This window comes from Passer montanus, unplaced genomic scaffold (genome assembly GCF_014805655.1).
Source record: "Passer montanus isolate IOZ18808 unplaced genomic scaffold, ASM1480565v1 scaffold23, whole genome shotgun sequence".
In the NCBI taxonomy this organism is placed as follows: domain Eukaryota; kingdom Metazoa; phylum Chordata; class Aves; order Passeriformes; family Passeridae; genus Passer; species Passer montanus.
Window position 1 is genome coordinate 10,504,862 of NW_024366926.1, and position 19,718 is coordinate 10,524,579.

Consider the following 19,718-nt stretch of genomic DNA (forward strand, 5'->3'; position numbering starts at 1 on the left):
TATTTCTTCCCCCTCGGGGAAAGCTTATGTGAGGATTTTCTTTTCTAACAGTTCATTCCGTGAAACCATTTTTTTTCCTTGTTTGCTGTTAGAAAATGTTGGAGCTGAACATAAGGCTTTCATTGCAGGTCAGTGACTGAACTCTTGACCAAAGCATTTAACATTTGAGTGTAGCTTTAGTAAGCACTGTCGTATGGGAGGAAACAGCAAATTAATAAGGTTGTATCGTGTGAGCCCATGTGTGCCTACTACTGGAATAGGAATCTTTTTATGTCTCCAGTTCTGTGGTGATAAATTTGCAATCTTCCTTTTGTAGACAAATGTACTGAATTAATATTTTAGTGAGAATTGAGGTAATATCACAGTTAAGTCTATATTATCTAATTGCTGAATGTCTCTACTCCCTTAAAACATAATAAATCATACTGTGAATTTAAAATATAAAAAGTTCTTGTCTTTTTATTTTTGCAAGGACTGTCTTTTTGAGCTTCAATTGTTTATTTCTTTTCTGCACACTTTACTGGAAGCATGTTATTCCTGGGCATATGCTGTCTGAAGGAAAGATAGTTATTTGCTATTTTGTATTTCTTCTTAGATTGCTATCAAGGGAACTAAGAAAGGATGTAGGCATATTGTTAATGTCTCTCTTCAAGCTGTATTTGAGGTAAGGCAATTTTCTATCCTTATCTCTGAAATTGGACTATGAAGTAGATGCGGTATTTATTTTCTTTATAGTTGCTAAGATTATCCTGTTGCTATTTGTTTTTCTTATTGATAAAATCTGTTTATACTTGTCACAAAACTGTTCCTTGTCTATATGAGACCTAAAATCCTGTATTTTTATTTCAACAATATCTGCTACATATCTGCATGTTCCTATTAGCTTGTGTTCTCTGGATCAATGAAAGATCATTTTTGGTAATTGCTTTGGTTTTGTCCTCTGTCCTTATCACATTGTGTGGGAGTGAGTGGATTTCTTGACCTGGGTGGGCAGTTCTTATGCAAACTTTGTAAAACTGAGTTTCAAATTGTTTCCACTGTGAATCACTTTCCTTGTAAGAGAATTACTTTTATGGTAATGTTTAACTTGAGTAGAATTGTTGTAAAACATATACAATGTGCTTTTTGTGTATTCTTTTTTAAGACCAGTCCAAATAAAATAGTTATTCATATCAAGCTGTTTACTTCCTTGTCTACTTAATGTTGCTTCTTACAGGAAGTATATAGCTTTAAAAGGTTGAATCATTATTTCTGAGCATCAGAATAGCTGAAAGGTATCACTGCAACATTGCCCAATGCAACTGCATTGAAAATAGATTTGTGTGGGAAACAACTATTGGTGAGTTATGATTAGTGCATGGGGAATTAGAAAATACTATTTCTTGTTCATATTTCTTTTCAAGCAATTTAAGAGCTTACCATTCAAGGGATGTTAATCTTTCTTTTCTGTATCAAGGTTACAGTTTTAATAATTAAAGATTTTTGTTCATGGTTTCTATAGTTTTCTCATTATTTAAATCAATCCATCTGAATATTTGGGGCATCTCTTACAAGGGGAGTCTGCATCTTTTAAGGCAGACATGCTGTTCTGCATGTCCAGAAACACTTTTGGTGTAGCAAGATGTTTTAAATCTATGTTGTTTTGCTCCTCACATCTCTGAAGCTGTTTGGTGTTTGAATTCCACCTAGTGTTAGCTCCATTAAGAAGTGTCCTTTAGCAGTTTGTCAAGAGTTTTTCTTTACTTGGGATGGGGTAAGGAATGATAGAGGGCAGAGTTACAAAGTTACAGTAAACTATTTTTGTTTTACAGAACAAAAATATTTACCACTGTAAGCATTTACAATACTCGAATGAATAAATTAATTCTAAGGTGTTTTAAAACCCATTGAGGATTAACTTTCTTTAATCAACATTACACCAAATCTTATTATTTTCTGTCATCTTATTTTTTGGAGTTAGAAATCCATACCCTGTCACAGTGCAAATACCCACTTTATGTCTGCAACCTGTTTTCTACTGTAAAAAAAAAATCTCCTTTATTCCTTATTCTTAAAGTTATCTCAAGTCTAATGTTCCTTAAAAAACTTTAAATTAAGCAGTATAACAAACTAATGCAGTCTTTATAGAACATGTATTCTGAACAAGATAGATAGGATCTCTGATTCACCATCCCTGGCAGAGGGTGTATTGGGCTGCCCCCCTTCCCTTCTGATCTCTGGTTTGTTAGCCAGCACTGCTTTTCAATCTTATTAGACTCCCACCATGATGTGCTGGCATTTCTATGGACATTACCTTGACAGGAAACATGAATGGGGAAGTAGGATAAGTGATGTGGGTGGCTTGGTATGTTCTTTGGAATCTTTGAAATTGATGCAGTATCTTACTGGATTCGATCCTTCTTACTTCCCAAGAGTTACTGGAAGGTGTTCATTTTTCCCCCTGATATTTGTGGTGTCAGCTTTCTACCTAGTCAATGTAGCAGAGCTCATGGCTTGCTATATTTCTCCTTGCATGCCCCAAACTGGGTTCCTGTTACCTGGTTAAGTGAATGCTTGTTTTCTTACCCCTGTGACCTGGTCTGTGTCTTGCCAGGAAAGGCTAGTTAGTCTAAACCATGCACAAGTCAAGAGGGTTAAGTGGAAATGCACTATAAACTTTTGTTTGTAACAGTTTAAATCAGCAATGCACTTAGAAACACTTAAGAAAGATATGGACAAAAAACATAAGGCAAAAATGCTGAATCTATTTACACCTAGCTTCTATTTTCTTTCACCCTGTCCTGCTGACTTGATCCTCTTCTGACAAAATTTTTTTGTTTGCATGTAGCTTACCTTTCAGGTCACATCTACTGGAGAAAGCCTGCTCACAAGCCTCCATCAGTTAGTTACCCTCTGGTGGGAGAAAGCTCTGTCACACCACTTCTTTGTCCACACCAGCATACCTCAGGCCATTTTCTGATTTTTGAAGAAACTCTCATTTTTTATTCAGTTGTGCTACAAAAGTTTTCAGACAGTGCAGTGTTAATCTTTCATCCCCAGTTGTTTTGTCTACCCAGATAAGATGTCATCATTGTCCTTAATGGTTTCTTTGTTAGAGACTCACAGATATCTTTATTAGTGTGGGTGTTACATTCTTATACTTGACTGGTTAGTCAAAATAGGAGTAAATGTCTTTATGCCCCTTTGGGACTTAGTTTTCAGAAAAAATGTCTTCATGGTGAGCTGTATTATCTACCAATGAATAAATTAACACATTCAATGTTATGCAGAGTTCTGTCTTTCTTCTGACATGGAGACAGAAAGTTGATTGTCAGAAGATAGCGGAGAGCTGTATGTTTTTTTGGTTTTGTTAAGGTACCTCAGTTTTAGAGTAGTTACATTTCTGGGCTCTGTTTTCAGGTTCATCCCCAACAGGTTTATGTGTTTTAGGCTAAACTGTACTATGCTAGCCCAGTTCCATGCCAATGGGAATGACCTTAAAAGTGCATTAGCATTGAACATTGTTTAAGGATCCTCTAGTTCCAACCCCTGTGCTATGGGTAAGGGCACCTTCCGCTAGATCGGGTTGCATTGCCTTGATAACAGAGAAATGTTACTCAGTCACTTGGACATGAGCATCATCCTCCTAAAGTAACAGAACAGTGATAGAAACTCTACTGAAGTTAAATCCTCGGAACTATTTTTTCCTTTTTCCTTTCCATTCTGTGTCTGACAGTGGTTTGGCTATTTACTGGCAAGAAGACATGGAACAATATGCACTCCAGCAACCTTGGAACAGTATGTAGATGCCGCTGGGAATTGTTTCTACTGGAGATGGTTGAGGCAGCAAGAGGTTTCTGGCTTGCTATTTCTTAAAAGAATTTTTTTTGTAGCTGACTCTATAAATAGTTGACAGTTCTTAAATTGAATAATCCCAGCTTCCTTTCCAGGATAAGAAACTGGATCAAGATTTTCAAAGCCAAAAGTCTGCAGCCCAATATATCTATTAATAATCTGCTTATAATGTAGTTCAGATTTTGAGACAATTCTCTTATTGTTCCTGTTTTGTGTATGGTGAAAAGACTCACATGGAATCTTGCCAGTGGGCCAGTGGCAGAACCAAAAGCTGGACTTATATGTCCTGCATTTTAGGTCAGTTTTGCCTACTAGATTATGTTTTATTGTATAGCCATATTTAGAAATTCTAATCACTTAGTTTTCAAACTAGTTGAGTGATCTGTAACTCTACCTGGTTTACTAAGAAAAAATTTCTTTTGAAAGTTGGCTTAATAAATAATCATGGGCCAAAATGTTCAAACCACAGGAGTGATTGAATATCCAAAGGCCTCCCAGGCACATGCACCAAGGCAGAGAGCTTCAGAGAGTTTCATGTTACCCAGACCAGTACTGATGGTCAGTGGTTTGTGTTGCACTCACATCTTTTGCTGGGATGTGAATGGTGAAAGGTGAGGAGATGTTATGTCACCTGTGCTGCCATTCCTGCTGCCAAGGTGGTGCTTCAACTATATCTGGGAGGGCAGAATATTTCAGTCTTAAAAGTGGGATTTTAATACTTGTGTAATTTTAAGATTTTTTCACAGCATTTTCCCCTATGAATTGATTTAATAGAAGGTAGTTATGAAAGTGCTGGCCATGATCATAACAGAGTTAAGCAGAGCTACATGTGCCAGGGATCAATGGTAATCACTCAGTGAACCAAGTGGCTTCCAGTTTTGAAGGTGCATTGGGTTCTTTTGTTATTTTTTAGCTTTTGTAGCCAGTCACCCAACCCCTGATAGGACAGTTAGATTTCAGCTTGCCCAGACCAGAGTATGTCTATATTTGGGTTCTTTGCATTCATGTCTCCTACAACTGATATTTTCATTAACATTTACAATGGCCACGTACGTACCGACTTTCTTCACAGAGGGAAACTTTGAGTTGTATTGATTCTGAAAGGAGGAGCTTTACATCAAATAGTCTCTCCCAAGTGTGCTTTTAATGTGAAGCCAGTATTTTAGAAAAACATTCCTCTTCAGTTAGAATAGTCTGAAAATAGAGGTAACAGTTTTGAAACACCCTTTTCACAGGAAACTTTGTATTATTTTATTTGTGAGAAGGTGTAGCCTTTAGATTTCAGGGAAGAGATTTAAAATAAACTTTGGGAAAACTTGTAAAAAGCTATTAGCAAAATATACAGTGGTGTGCATAGTGAATCATGTTATCTGCGCTGCTTTTTTCTCATCATACTGCTATTAAGTAAAAAAACTGTCTGAAGGGAATATGTAACACATCATAATGTTGCCTCTAATCCTAGAAAATTTAAACAGAAATATTTTAGATTAAGGAACTTGCTATGAAAGTAGTAGTTACTAGCTTAAAAATTGATACAGAGATTTTTTTGAGCCACAGGGATAGAAAATGTGCCACTGACCTTTCAATTTACAGGATAGTGTAAGGTGATTTATGAGATAAAAGTTAGTGGTGAAGTTTTCTGATGCTTAATTGAACCATGTATATAAATTTATGAATTAATAAGCTATTCCAAAAATATAGCGGCTTTCTCTGAAAATTGTTCAGGAAATGAAAAGCACTTATGTAATGTTAAAGGAATGAAAGGAAAATTTTTAGCATTAGAGAAAGGAAAATAAAGCTTCACTCTAAAATCCTTAGGAACTAACTACACTAAAAAACTAGATCTTTGCAAATATAAGGTACCTGCAAACCTGTTTTGAGAACACATCTCAGAACCCCTTAAAAATATTGTTATGAATTGATGGCCCTAGTTTTCAAATGGGGACAAAAACACTTTAGAATTCAATGGGCATGGATGTTTGCCTTTGTCCAGTATGGTTTAGACTTCATTTCTCTTCCTTGCTATTGGATCTGCCTTTTGCTATGAGAGCCAGGTAGAAGAAGCTGAAGAAGGTTGCTGTTACATACCTTGTTTGCCAGCAGTCCCAGGGAGTGGCAGGAGAGACAGAGCTATATGGGGTGCCTGGATGTGCCATGTACTCCAGCTGCAGAACTATGTGGGAAGCAGAGCACTTCAATTTCACCAAAGCACCTCTTATACTGGAGTGCTGGTTCTTCCTGCTTAGCACAGGTGGACAAGTGGACCACGTCCAAGGAAAATGAAGGCTTTTTTTTGTGATTTTACAGATGTATATGACAGATTTTTTCCAGTAAATTCAGGGGTGTAATATTCTTACTTTCTTTCAAGCAGTTCATCTGCTTGAGTTGGTGAAAATGGGCTCATCTGGTGGTAAAGCTTTTTGGTTTTCCTACGGTACTTGTACATTTCTCATACTCTGATTAGAATCTTTTGGGCTATTTACTGCTAAGGACAAAGCTTCAGAGCCCAAGTAAAAAAACTTGTCTGGCAGCTACTTAGTAATCTTGTAAACCTATTACACATCAAGAGCAAAAGAGACACAAAGGTGTGGATTAGAGTTATAAATTAGGATTTAAAATAAAATCTCAATTTTACCTCTTTCCTAGGAGAAAGGAGCCTGTAAAATGCATTTGAAAAGGCTTTGTATCTCAGTTGGAACCCTCTGGCATTTTACTGAAGAAATTTTCATTTGTTTTCTAACCTCCATCACTGATATCAAGGATTTTTCACTTGTTTAATATTACACTGTGATTTCACTTTCATGCAACTCCAGCATGCCCTTTATGTGGGTCACATATTCCTCGTCCTCCTCCATATTGGTCTAGGATTTCTAATTATTTCCATATTCATGGAGCTCAGTCACTACACAGCCAATTGAAACAGGCAGGCTGCTCAATGTCTTTTCCACTCCAGGAGTAATTTAATCAGGGAGTGACTGCATTATTTTTTCAGAGAGCTGAACTGTGCGTGCCAGGTGATCTGCAGGGGAGAAGAGCATCATTATTAAAAGGCTTAGACGTTCCATGCCATTTGTGCTTCTGCGACCTGTAGTGCAGCTAACGGTACTGTCCTGATGTTTTTTCTCGTATGCATGAATCAAATGTAGTCAGTTAGAGGAGGTAGAAAAGAGGATGGATGAATCAGGGGACTGTATTTATGCTGCATGAGACTGAGTTTCAAAGATGTTGCATCCTTCATTGTTGCTGTATTTGTTTTACAGAAGTGCTGGTACTCACAGAGCAGATTAAGTGTATTTCTTTAGTTTGTCTCTGAAGTTCCATCCTAGAGTTAAAAAATCTTACACAGAATTTTGATATTGGTACATTCCCACATAAATATTTCAACTTTTATAAAGTGGCAAAGGAGAGATTTGGCTTTTGGGGGTAAAGTCATCAGGGAGTCCTTGCATCCATTATAGTCTTCATCTGGGCTGATTAATGTGCTGAAACAACCAGAGGGTATAGATAAGCCTTGGCTGTCACAGGTACCTTAGATCCATGAGGATTTCCTTCCACTGAGAAGAGCCAAATGGATGTCTCTTGCTATCAAAGGGAGTCCAAGGGAAGGGTAAGCTCTTTTCCAGAGTTACCAAGGAAAGAGAGAAGGTGTGAGTGAGGCAGATCACAGAGTGCTGGTGTCATAAATAGCTATGCTGTGTCAATTTCTTGCTGCTGGGGACTGTTATTTAGATGAATATCAGGTACAGCTGACAACTACATTTTTCTTTGGAGTCCTTGGGCTGGATTACAAGCTTGTGGGCATGATTTCATGATGGAAGGTGATGTGAGCATTGCCTTGGGAGTGCCACCGCAAAACTGTCCTGAGGTCCCCCGAAGAATCCCCTTTCAACCTGGTGTTCTATGATTATATGATTGCTCAGTAAGACTTTTCTGCTGTTTCTTTTAGGAGTTGTGTTTTCACTTTTATGTTGTCTTTCAAAAAGATAGAAATTGAAAAAAAATCTATGGATTCAAATAATGAGAGTTAAATTGTGTCCACTGCTCCTCTCAGCTGAGTACGCACCATCCTTAAGGTGACTGGGGATAAAATCATCTGACTCTGAAAGTCACAGAGGCAGTTGGACTCTGTCTAAAGGATACTTGAACCTTTACAGTGGCATGTTAAAAGCTTTCATGTTGGTCTAGACTTCTTTAGTTTCTTGTTTCCTCACTGCAGCTGCCATGGGCATCTCCAGTCTGGGCACATTTTCTCCCTCCTATTTGAAGAAAATAGACATTTTCCAATTAATATCTATGATAACATACCTGTGGAGAGGGAAAAATTCCCACCTTCTAGAGGTGATATTCTGATCTAGAGGTGAATTCTGATCTTTCACCTTAAGGTTTTTGGAGAAGTAGTATTCAGTGTATTAATAATTATGCTAACTCTTACACTGCTCGGGTTGAATCTGGATTGTCCAGTTCCAGATGCATCTCAGTTCAATATATTGTTAAGATTCCTTGCATGATAGTCAGTGAAGAGAAGAAGCCACAGCACATTATTTCTTCTTAAGTACATATCCACTTCTGTTTATTTTCATCATCTTGTCTAAATGCATAATACAGTGGGCATCATCATTATTGTCTTTGCTACATCTGGAAATACTAAGAAGGGGAAATGACTTGCATGGGATCATCTTACCTTCAGGAAGGAGACTTGGCTTGTATATGCTGCTGTTCTGTCTTATAACACAGTGACATGTATATCTGTCATCTAAGAATTGATCAGGACTATCTTCCAGACCAGTTTCCAGACTCTTCTGCCTTTGGAAGGATATTGGAACCTGCATGTGATGACCTAGAAAGTGCAGTAGTGTTTTGGAAAGTTCTGATGTGCTGCACAGTGGTCACTTCAATGCTCTGAGAGCTTTTGCTCTTTCTTCCAGTGTCCTTGTGTTTTTGCTCTATGGCCTTTCCTCAAGAGGGGACTTACTTCCCTATGTGAAAGCTGTAGTGTACTTTTGCCTGCTGAATGATACAACTTCTGAGCTGTTGCTCCTCAGCTTATGGTACACACTTGATACTAAACTTTTGGTCTTTCTCATCAAACTGATGTGTATGGTCAGTAGCAGTTCAAGGCAAACATTTCAGATCTCTTAGGACTGAAACAACAAAGCCAGGCCAAACTTTTTTATTGCAAAGGGCAATTTCCCTTCAGTTATACCTATTTTCTGACTAAATATTTATTTGTTTTCATTGGATATTGCATCTTTTTTTCTAATTTTGATCTCTTTTTAATTTTTTATCCTCTTTCATCTTGCTGGTGAAAGAGGATAAAAAATTCATTAAAATGAATTCACTTGCATTCATCAAGATTGTAGAGGAGCAGAATTTCTAAATAGCATTGTTGTTTTTCAGATCAGAATGCAACTATGGCATGAAAACTTATCAGTAGAGAAGATCTGTTGCAATTCACAGAGGAAAAAACAGCTGATGTCTTTGTGTTGTGATACCTACGTCAAAATTAAGGCCTGAGTCTGCATTTGATTCTACACAAGCTGCAGCTAGAATTGGATTTTTGACAGTCCCCCAGGCTAAAACTGACATGGAGGTGCCTTTGTTTTCACAAGTTCCAAAATAGCTGTTTTAAAATTACTCCAGAGAAGGCTGAGGTGATACTGGAGGTAACACAGAAATGAAAAGCTTCTGTCTTGCCCAGTGTATTATTCATCAAACCTAGCATACCAAAGTGGGCTGCAGTATCACCACTCTAATATATTGACACTTATTGTTCATACTGCACTTCTGTGTTCTCATCTATTGAATAATCCTATTTAATGCCCACAAATGTCAATTTATACTGAAATCTGGTAGGTCCCAGTAATTTAATTTTTACTCCTGCTGAGACAAGACAGCTATTGTATATTGTTATGTTTCTGCCTTTCTGGTGCTTCATACTTTGTGTCCTCATACCTGTCTCCAGAACACAGTTCCTTTTTCTGAATATCTGCTTTGGTCCAGGTTTTCACCAAGTGGACAGCCTCCCTCTTAGGCTGGCCTACATTGTGATGTTCTGACCACAATAATTTTCATCTTTCCTCAGGTATTTCAGTATGTGCAGTCCTGTCAGCCTGGACTTGAAGTCTCTTTCTAGGGTTCATCTGATTTCTCCTATTTTTTTCTCTGTCTTGATGTCTGATTAGTTTGATACAGTTCACATAACTGTATTGTGATTCTAACTGCATTATTTCTGAGTAATCCAAGACACGCAGACCAACATTTTATTTTCAGTGGAATAGTAACTGGGGAAGAGGTCTAGTTTGTCTTCACAAATATATTCAGATGCAATCTATATTGTCATACATTATTTATGCAAGGATAGGCTGAAAAGCTTCTGAAAGATGAAAAATAATAATAAATTCCCATGAAGTGATGTTAGGGTGCTTGGCAAGCAGTACATATATGTGCCATGGCCCTGAACTTCCACATGGTAGAAGGAAACACAGTGAGGCTGACAGAGATCAAAGAAGTAACATTGATAACCTATAAAGTACTGGCAAGACCCTCTTCAGTTTCTGCAGAGGAATCTGGGTTCAAGCTTTCTAAGGATGTTTATTGTTCTCTGTCTCAGAACCTCAGTTAGTAGTCCAGAGTGCTGAGCTGAGGTGTGCTTTTGGTCAGAGAGCAAGCGCAAATTTTTGCCAGAAATTTCCTCAGAAAATGATTATTCCATATGGCTTGTGGGAGATATCTAGGCTATGTTTTGACCTTATATTTCAGGCTCTGTTGCTGCTCACCATGGCAATGGGAACATAAGTGGGGAAATGCTGGTTGTAAATAAGCACTGATACCTCTGATTCAACTGCATCATGGGACAGGTGACTAGGAATGTCTGAAGTGCAGAGCTATGGGCCTGGGGAGGGAGACAAACAGTCAAAAGTGTACAGGGAGGCAGAAAGCCAGATAGAAACACCTGCCTAGGGTCAGAGAGAAGGACTAAGCTTTCTAAGATGAGGATATGTGTCCTTTCAGATTTTCAGACGCTTTCTTTTTTTCCTGCCCTGGTTTATTAAGTTCCAGTAAACAAATAAAATATGTTCTCTTCTTGATGTAGCTTGGCTGAGTCACTACATTTCGTAACAGTCAGAGGTGCCCAGAAAGTTTGTTGTAGCTGGAATCAGGCCTTTTGGACTTGCTCAGATAAATACATTTGGTGGAAAGAGGAGTGTTAAGAGCTTTCTAACCCAGCCTACCTTTGGGAAGAACAAAAGCTGGTAGAGGATGCACAGGGAAAATAAGAGAGCAAATTGAGTGAGGGTCCCTGTGCATTCATCACTCCTTCCTGGGAAGAGGTGTGGTTCTCATCCAGGCCCTGCTGAGCTCTCTAAGGCTCTCCTGATGTTCTCTGCAGATATGTACGTCTTGAACATGTGGGAAGTTTTGTTGTTTTGTTGGGGTTTTTTTCCCAAACACATTTCAGAATCCAGGCCAGCTACTACAGCTGCTTCCTTTCAGCAAAACCGCTTCAAACCATGTTGAGGTTTTGTGGCTCTTTGCAGCTGCAAACCTACTCACAGCCAATTTCCTCACATTACAAGGGTATTTTAGCAACATAGTAATTCTAAGTGGTTCCACAAATGCCTTCATCTTTTGTCTCCATTTGTTTACTCCTCACTTCTTTCTTCCAAACATGTTTTTCCATCCCTTTAGCAAAGCGGGTCCATATAGCTCCAACAAAGGTATATCAATGCTGATGGTGGAGACTGGAGGAGGACAGCACAATCCACCATTTAACCCAGTCCCTTCTGATTCCTAGGATAGAGGTTTCAGGTTTAAGCAGAGTGGTTTGTTTTCTCACAACCATATGGCTTCTTTGCATGCATGTGGGCTGAGCAATAAGCATCAGCAATCAGAGCCTGCAAACAGCCTGATGCATTAGGAAATCTAGACTGTGCTGCTTGTTTACTTAGACTGTAAATGTCATCTTGGCAAGTGATCTCCTGTCTTGCATACACAGTTTGTAAGTTGATTGCTGAGCTTAAATGGCATCAGCTGGGTAATGAATTCTAAGGTTTGTGTTTCTGTTCATTAGTGACCCTGTGCACATGACACTAAGGTACGAAGCACCTCTGAAGCTCCTTGCAGATGTTCAATCACAGTGTATGTGCTGAGCTGATCAGAGGGATTTGACATTTTGATACTGAATAGATTAACTAAAGGCTAAAAAAGTATTACTGTAATTTTCAATGAAGTCAGGGCATGGACTGGTCTAAGTAATGGCTCTGATCAGATGGAATACTTGCAATGTTCATTAATAGCAGTTACTACTGCTGAACTGATGTTTTGGACTGACAAAATGCTCTACAGAGAACCAGTACTGATTGACATTCAGCAGATAATACTGTTCTTTGCCTTGAAAAGAACATAATTATTATTTTTTCCTTTAAAAATGAAACCAAAACTTCCACAATAAATCATTATGACCTTGGTAATAATTTAGTTTTTCCATTTAGGTGGTACATAAATATTCTTTGCATTTTTTTCTTTCAAGTACTTTGGGAAATAAGACAAACCCTAAGTCTCCTGATACCAAATCACAATGGCATTCCAGAATAAAAGGGAAAATTGTTGAGAACATGCCCACTTACAGGGGGGAAAGTAGCAAAAGTTAACTAAATGTATCCAGCAATAAAGCTCTAAAAATAATTTTCATGTTATGTATGCACTTTTGAAATATTCCAAGGATGCATAAAATCAGATGTGTGAGAATGTTTGTTTTCCATCACCACAGCTGATTTGCTTTTAGTAGGAAATTACAATTTGTAAATTCTTTCTCATTTGATTTCTCAGTAGTTACTGAAATCAATGGTGTGGCTTCTTCATGTTATCTGACAAGTGTTAATAAAGCGTTGTGTCAGTGTTCCTGATTTTATGTTTCCTTGAATACAGAGTATTTTGTCTCTGGCACAGGTAAGTAAGTGTGTCTTGATGGTTTTCAGTTACAGTAGAATTAGTAGTACATATTACAAATGTCCCTCTTCTAGTATCATGTCATGATTACCTTAACTCCTTGTGGAACTTCCCTTTTTTCAAAGGAAAAAAAAATAGTGACCATCCCAGTAATATTCTTTTTATAAGATTTTTTTTTGTTAGTGTTTCCATATCTCTCTAATGAAATTCAAAGTTGAGCTCTACTTTCACAGCAAACCATCTCCTGTTAGCATCTCCTTTCAAGTAGTCTGTGCACTGTTTTAGTTGTGTGAGAAACCTTATCTAGATACCTCACTGCTACCCTGCTACCCCTGAAAAAAAAATAGTGTGTCCTTTAGAAAGCCTCCTCAGTGTTCCCAGGGATGGATGCAGTGTTTCCAGCTGAGATTGATCAGGTGTTTATTATACCAGGAAATGGCCATGCTGGGGTCTTCAAAATCAAGCACTTCTGGTGTAGAAAATGTTTAAACTGTACAACTGGGCTGTCTTCTGCAGGTGTGGTGGAAGCCTTTTCTCATAATTTTGTGATTTCTTTCTGGTCAGCTTTGCAGACTGAAGTGGATCACACCTGAGAGCTGACCTGTCTAATGAGCATAGCCTGCCTCTTGCAGTGTTGTGCTAAAGTGATAGCTTGGGTTATCACTTGTGCTAAAGTGAGAGTGGGTTTGAGCTGAGGGATCGCTGTGTTTTGCCAGTGCTTTGGAGCATAAGCAGTTGAACTTCATTTCTTTTCAGGCCATAAAATGTGCTGCTAACAAATGTTCTATTGCATGAGCCTCTAGTGCAGTTTGTGCTCAGAGAAAGGATCTTAGATTGAACTACTCTGGAAAAGGAGGCTGCCTAAAAGAAAATCTTCCCACCCATTACATCTAGTTGTCTTTAGTTTTGCCCCCTTTGGCTGGACCAGGACCAGGGACCTATATCTAGAGGGACTTCCATGTGCAGTTCAGCATCTGAGGAAGCCACTTCTCAGCTGCTCGTGGCTCTTCAGGCTGGGAATCCTTTTCTGCCTGTGCTAATGGATATAGAAGGTCTATCCTATAACTGCAGCCTGGGGGTTTTGTATGTACCTCACATTAGCTCTTCAAATTCCTCCTAGTTGCTGCTATGTGACAGATTCATGTGAAATTCCAGATCTGTCAACAAATGAGGAACCTTACTGTGTAGCTGAAATATGTGCACAGTATTTAGTTTTATACTCCTGATTTTAAAGGCTAGATGAGATTACAGAGTTCTAATTTCAAGGTATTCACCATTTTCTTACCCTTTTTCCTCTGTGCTGGAATCATAGTTTGTACCATATTTAAGGTTTCCAGGCTGATTGCCATCACTGATGTGTCATTTCAGTAGACCAGCCAAGTTGGTTCTGCCAGGGCCTCTGAAGTGACCTGAACATCTGTTAGGGAGAAAGAAGAAGCTGTGAGCCATCATCTGGTATTTGATGCTTTGCTGTCATAACAGATTCATTGAGGGCCTAACTGTACCTGACTTCTACTGTGCCAAGTGTTGAACAGTAAGGAACACAATTGCTCTGGGAAGGTTTGCTGGGGAAAGATAGAAAATGGGTCGGAAAAACACCTAGAGAGTGTGCAAGGAATGATAGGAAATTGTGTGGCTTTCATCTGGAGTAGACCCCACTGCCTGGGAGCCTGGACATTCTGAAAGGAATGCAGCAAGACCCCAGGTAGAGCAGTTGGCTCCAACATCACTGATAATGATGGCAATATTTGCCTCTGGAAGTTGGGATTAAATTGCTTTATTTCTTTAACCATCTCTTTGAAATAGCTTCTTACCATCTTTTTTCTTTCATCCACAAATTACTTTTATATCAATATGCTACATTTTGCTGTTCTAAGAGCTTCTCAACGGCTTGCTATTTTTAGGCTTGTAATAATGGATGCGTGCATGACTCCTCAGCTGGCAAGCAGCTTGTTAACTCAGACTGGTGCCTGGTTCTTGCATCTTTTTATATTTTGAGTCAACTGTATCTTTTGAGGTAGAATATCTGAAATAAAGGAGAAGTAGGTGTATAAAACCAAAGGGGAGGCCAAAACCATCTGATTTTTGTTGTATTCTTTCCCTTTTCTGCTGAGTGCATCTTGGGTTGGACTTGCTGGAGATACGCTGAACTATTGCACTGTTCAGGCTGGCTGATGATTTGTAATCTTGAAGAAGTAACTGAAGTTAGAAATAAACTGAATAAACAGTAGGACACTGGATTAGTCTTACAGGGGGCAAGTCAGTGTGTAAAAGCTATCAGGAGGATTTCCACTCCATAGCATGTTACCTTAGTTCAGTTGTGGCAGTAAGAACACACTGTAATTATGTAAAATAAGTTAATTGGCATTGTGTGATGATGGCTCTTCAGGTGATTAAGTTAGCCAGGTAAATTCCCTGGGCTCCCATCAGGAATGTGGGTGGATGGAGTCCAGAAGACAATTCAGGAGGTAAGTGCAGGAGCCTGACCTTAGGTAATGTAATAAATGAGATCTCTCAGCAGCATGTCTCTTACAGTAAACAAGGGAGAGTTCTGCCTATGACTGTCTGCAAGATAATCACGTTATTTGAACTTTCCAGTTATTTATATATAATACACTTTTCTTTGTCCTCTTTTACTGCAACTTAATAGAAGTCCTGATCAAGAAGAGTAGCTATTGAAATTGGTTGTTCTCTTTCAGAAGCAGCTAAAAGCAGTACCTACACATGTAGTAGTATGCAACTTCTCTGACAAGGAGATGGGAAAATACCAATTTTGTAGCAATGGAAGTCAAAATCGGGGTAAAAATCCAGAGGAGTAACGAAGGAAAGTAACATTTCCCAAACAGAAGAATTGTTTCTTGTGCATATCTGCAAAAATACAAACTTATGCTTAGGGAATAAAGTGATCATCAAAATCACAAATTTATGCTCAGGGAATAGATTGATCATCAAAATCACAAACATTAAAAATATTTCTTTGTTATGCAAGATCTTTTTTTCACCTTCCAAAGCACATGGTATCCTCTAAGAGATGCAATGTAAACCTTTACATAGATGGCTGATGTCATCTGCTCTATCAGGCAGTTTCCTTATCTATATTCCTTTAAGAACGTAGGGATTTCCCATAGCTTCTTCAATTTCACTGAGTTTTTGTCATGCTTTCAATGCAAAATTTGTTGTCAAGGGTACATGCCACAGGAGAGAATTAAACCACCAAAATCCCCTGTGCATGCACTGACCTAGTGCTTAAAAATTCTCCCTCTCTGTGAATTTTGTTTAAACCAGGTATGACTTGCTTTTTATCACATGGTCTACATCCACATGCCGACACATTTGCTCATATTTCATTCTTTCCTGTAGGAACTTTCAGCTGCTGTTTAACAGCTAACATGTTCCACCAACAGTTACTTTCCTTCCTCTTTTAGACAAAAGGCCATTAAATTCTCTTGACATTTGTCCTTAAGATGCCAGTCCTGGAAAACACTCCCTGTTACTTTGACTGCAGTTGGAAAAAGGAGATGCTTTTACATCCATAGGAGAAGGATTTTTCTTTTAGGGACTAATGAACTATTTGCAGTGACATTTCACTGCTGCTTCTAATAGCCCCTGTTGAATCCTTACTCTGTGATAATAGAACAACACAGGGAAAGAAAGTAGTGGAGATGTAGGGAGTTAAGCTGAGTTAAGCTGCCATGAGTTGGTGCTGAAAATGTTATGATTTTAATATTCCACAGAGAACTGTGGAATATTATAAGGGTCTTAATTCCCTTTCTCCAATGGAATAGGAGAAAACTGTAAAGGCACAGCAGCAATTAATTCTTTTTGTTTCATTAGCTTACATAGCTGTGCCAGCACACATTCTAGCCAATCTTTGTTAAAATAAAAATAATGCTGTCATCTGCAGACAGCTTTCCATGTGGAGAGAAACAAAGTCTTAGTAGCCTGAAGCTCCAACTCATAAGGAAACTTCTTTTCTTCAAGTATTCTGGAGGCTATTACCTACCAGAGATTACACTTTTTTCTCTATTCCTGTTTTCTGAAAAACATTGCACCTAAGGAACAAGGATAAGCAGAAAACTGTTTTCTTTGAAAAAAAATTTACCTATACTTAAAAAAAAAAATTGTTTGCATCAACTTTGATACAAAGTTACATTAAACCAAGTCAGATACTTTCATGGACAAGGAGGAAAAATGTTACAGATCGAAAAATCTTACAGAAAAATGTAAGATCGTATTGTGTGCATTATTTCATAACTTCACATTAAATGGTTTTGCTTCTGATTGAAGCCTGAAGTTCTTTCAAGGGATAGGCTCTTTGGAACTTTTCAGGAAATGCTGAGCTGACTGCAGGGTGTACCTCTCCTGTTTAACAAAAGGGGAAAAAAGGATAGCTCTTGCTGGTAGGGGAAACGGGCTTTATTTATGTTATCAATCAGCTCTGTGTTAGAGAACCAGGATGCCTCTCATGTGAACTGTTAACATTTAATGTGTTTCTGGCTGGGTTTAAGAGCTACTGACAATATGCAATAACTACAATTAAAATCTTCTTAATAAACTACAGTTTTAATCTCAGATACCAATAGAGTCAATAAGGGAAGTGAAATTTCTTAAAGAACAATGAGAAATTATGTTTATTATGGTAATTTGGCATATCAGAGAGGTGTAAAATAGAATATCAGACTGCTTGTTTGAATTGAGGTATCTTATAAAGAAATTGAAAGATAGATTCCATTTTAATATGATTTGAAGATCAGAGATGAAAACCAAAGTAACTGTGAGCAGGTGTCTCATTAACACTTGAAAATGTGGCTTAGTTTACTTAACTAAATGATATAGAAATGTGAAGACATTTTTCATAACATTAAAAGAATTTTTTTCTTGTATCCATTTGACCAAAAGCAGTATTCTGTGGACTTGTGTGCATTCTGACAGCTTCAAAGATACAAAAACTGACAGGAATTCGAAATTTGAAGCCCTGTGATTTGTTAAGTTAAAAAAAAGTAGTCATTCTCAGCCTATTGAAATATTTTATTAAAAAAAAAATCTATATAAGTGATAAAATATCATACAATGATAAACATCTTCATTCTGTTGAAATCAATTGACCTGAATGAAAGTTTGTAGACAGCTGTGTTTTGCAAGATAGTTCTTTAATTTTTGGTTGTCCTCAGGTTTGGGGTTTTTTAAATTCCTTTTTTGGAAGGAGAATTTCATGGTCAAATGGATAGAAGACTGTATGACATTAAATATAAAAATGCCTTCCTTTATTTCATCTCTGCCTAGACCTTTTCTGCAAAGACTTTGCTATGATTTATCTTTTCAAGTTCCCATAGTAAAGAATTAGCTAGTTTAATGATAAAGGTGAAGTCAGTGAGATTCAAGTGAGCCCCAAATTAAAAAATGGAATAGTTGTTTGGAAACTTCTTTTAGAAAGAGAAAACTGTTTTACTGAAATAACTGAAAGAGTTTGGGCTTTTCAAAGAATTGCTGAGATGGTTTCCTGGTGAATCAAGGAAATGCTGGGTCTTTGACCAAAACCACAGATCAAAAAAGTGGTGATGAACGAAGGAGACCTTGTGGCATGTTGTTTCCGAGTAAGCACTAACCTGGAGCAGGAAGGAAGTGGGGGCTGAGTCAGATCCCTGGCCCCTTCCTGCCAATCAGTACAGGCCAGACTGACAGCAAAATGCAGATCAGTGCAGCTGGGGTCGGTACATGAGCTGTGAGAGCTGTTAATGCTGTATGTGTTGGTGCTCTGTGCAGAGCCTGGGTAGCTTCTCTAATACTGAGCCAAGCTGCAGTTGTTTTCTGGCTTCCTGATTATTAATTTGTAGTCTTAAACTTGATTTTCTCCTGTAATGTAAACCACAGATTAAAAGTCATTTTGGTCAGCAAAATTAATTCCTATCCTGCTAATTCTTGCTGAGCCTAGATAACCCACCTAATCCTTAACACCTTAACTGTCAAAATGTTTTTTCTGTTGTCTCTGTTGATCTTAATTTTTTATTTAAAGCTCTGTATTGATACCACGCTACCCAGAAAATTTAATTTCAAGTACAAGGAGCTCTGCATTGCAATAAGAATATAACATTAGACTTGTGGAAACCAGATGTCTCTTCTCAGTTTCCACATGCTGGACTCAGGAGGGAGGAAACCTCTTCCCCTGCCAACTCTGCTGGAGTTAATGAAGTTCAAGTCCACATCTAGATTGGTACAGAGCATTCTAGCTGTACCAGGGATTTCTGGCAAGGAGAGGAAGACATAATCTCCAGGTCAGGCTGGATTGTTTAAACATCTTAAAACTCTGTTGCTACCTTACAATGACCTTGATGGAATAGATACCTCTAGTCACTGTAACTGTACTTTATCACCTCACAGCCTTTCTCAAATCAGGGGGCTTTCACTGCACTGTGCACTTATAGCTGAAGGGCTGGACTGGCAGCTAAACATATGAAAGGTTTTATAGCCTTGACTAAAGAAGTCCTAGTTAAATACTGGAAGAGACACAAACTGCTTTCCACCCTGCAGCTCAGCCTAGCTAGGCTTTCCTGTTTCTGAACACAACTTAGTCATGCACAGAAAAATTATGCTTTTGCTTAATTAGATAGGTGCTAAACCTTCCCTGATTCATGATCTACATCACAGGTGTGCATACACTGGGCTTCAGATTTCATAGAAAGTCTGGCTGTGGTACTTTGGGACGTACATCTGGCAGAATCCTTGGGGTTCCTTGCATAAAGTGACATTAATATGAACTTTGTACAAGAAAATGTTCTTATAACAGTCATGAAGAGACAGTTCTAAGCCAACAAGCATTCACAGAGTGTCCCCACATCGGTGTAGATCTGTTCAACTTTAAAAGGCCTTGCTGCTGCTGACTTTTTACTTTCATAAAGCTGTGGTCATCTTCATTCTTAAAAGGAATGGCTGTTCAT

At 38.2% G+C, this 19,718-nt stretch overlaps 1 protein-coding gene across 2 annotated transcripts in view; it reads left to right on the forward strand.

The window, feature by feature from the left end:
* The window catches only part of CSGALNACT1 (chondroitin sulfate N-acetylgalactosaminyltransferase 1), a 40,835-nt gene continuing 21,117 nt past the window's right edge, over positions 1–19,718 (forward strand). Inside the window, exons 1-3 of one of the 2 annotated variants that reach the window (XM_039710469.1) lie at positions 1–128; positions 596–664; positions 6,827–6,936. The gene's annotated coding sequence lies outside the window, so the exon portion shown is untranslated. The remainder of the gene's footprint in view (positions 129–595; positions 665–6,826; positions 6,937–19,718) is intronic. The other variant, XM_039710468.1, reaches the window with a different exon arrangement.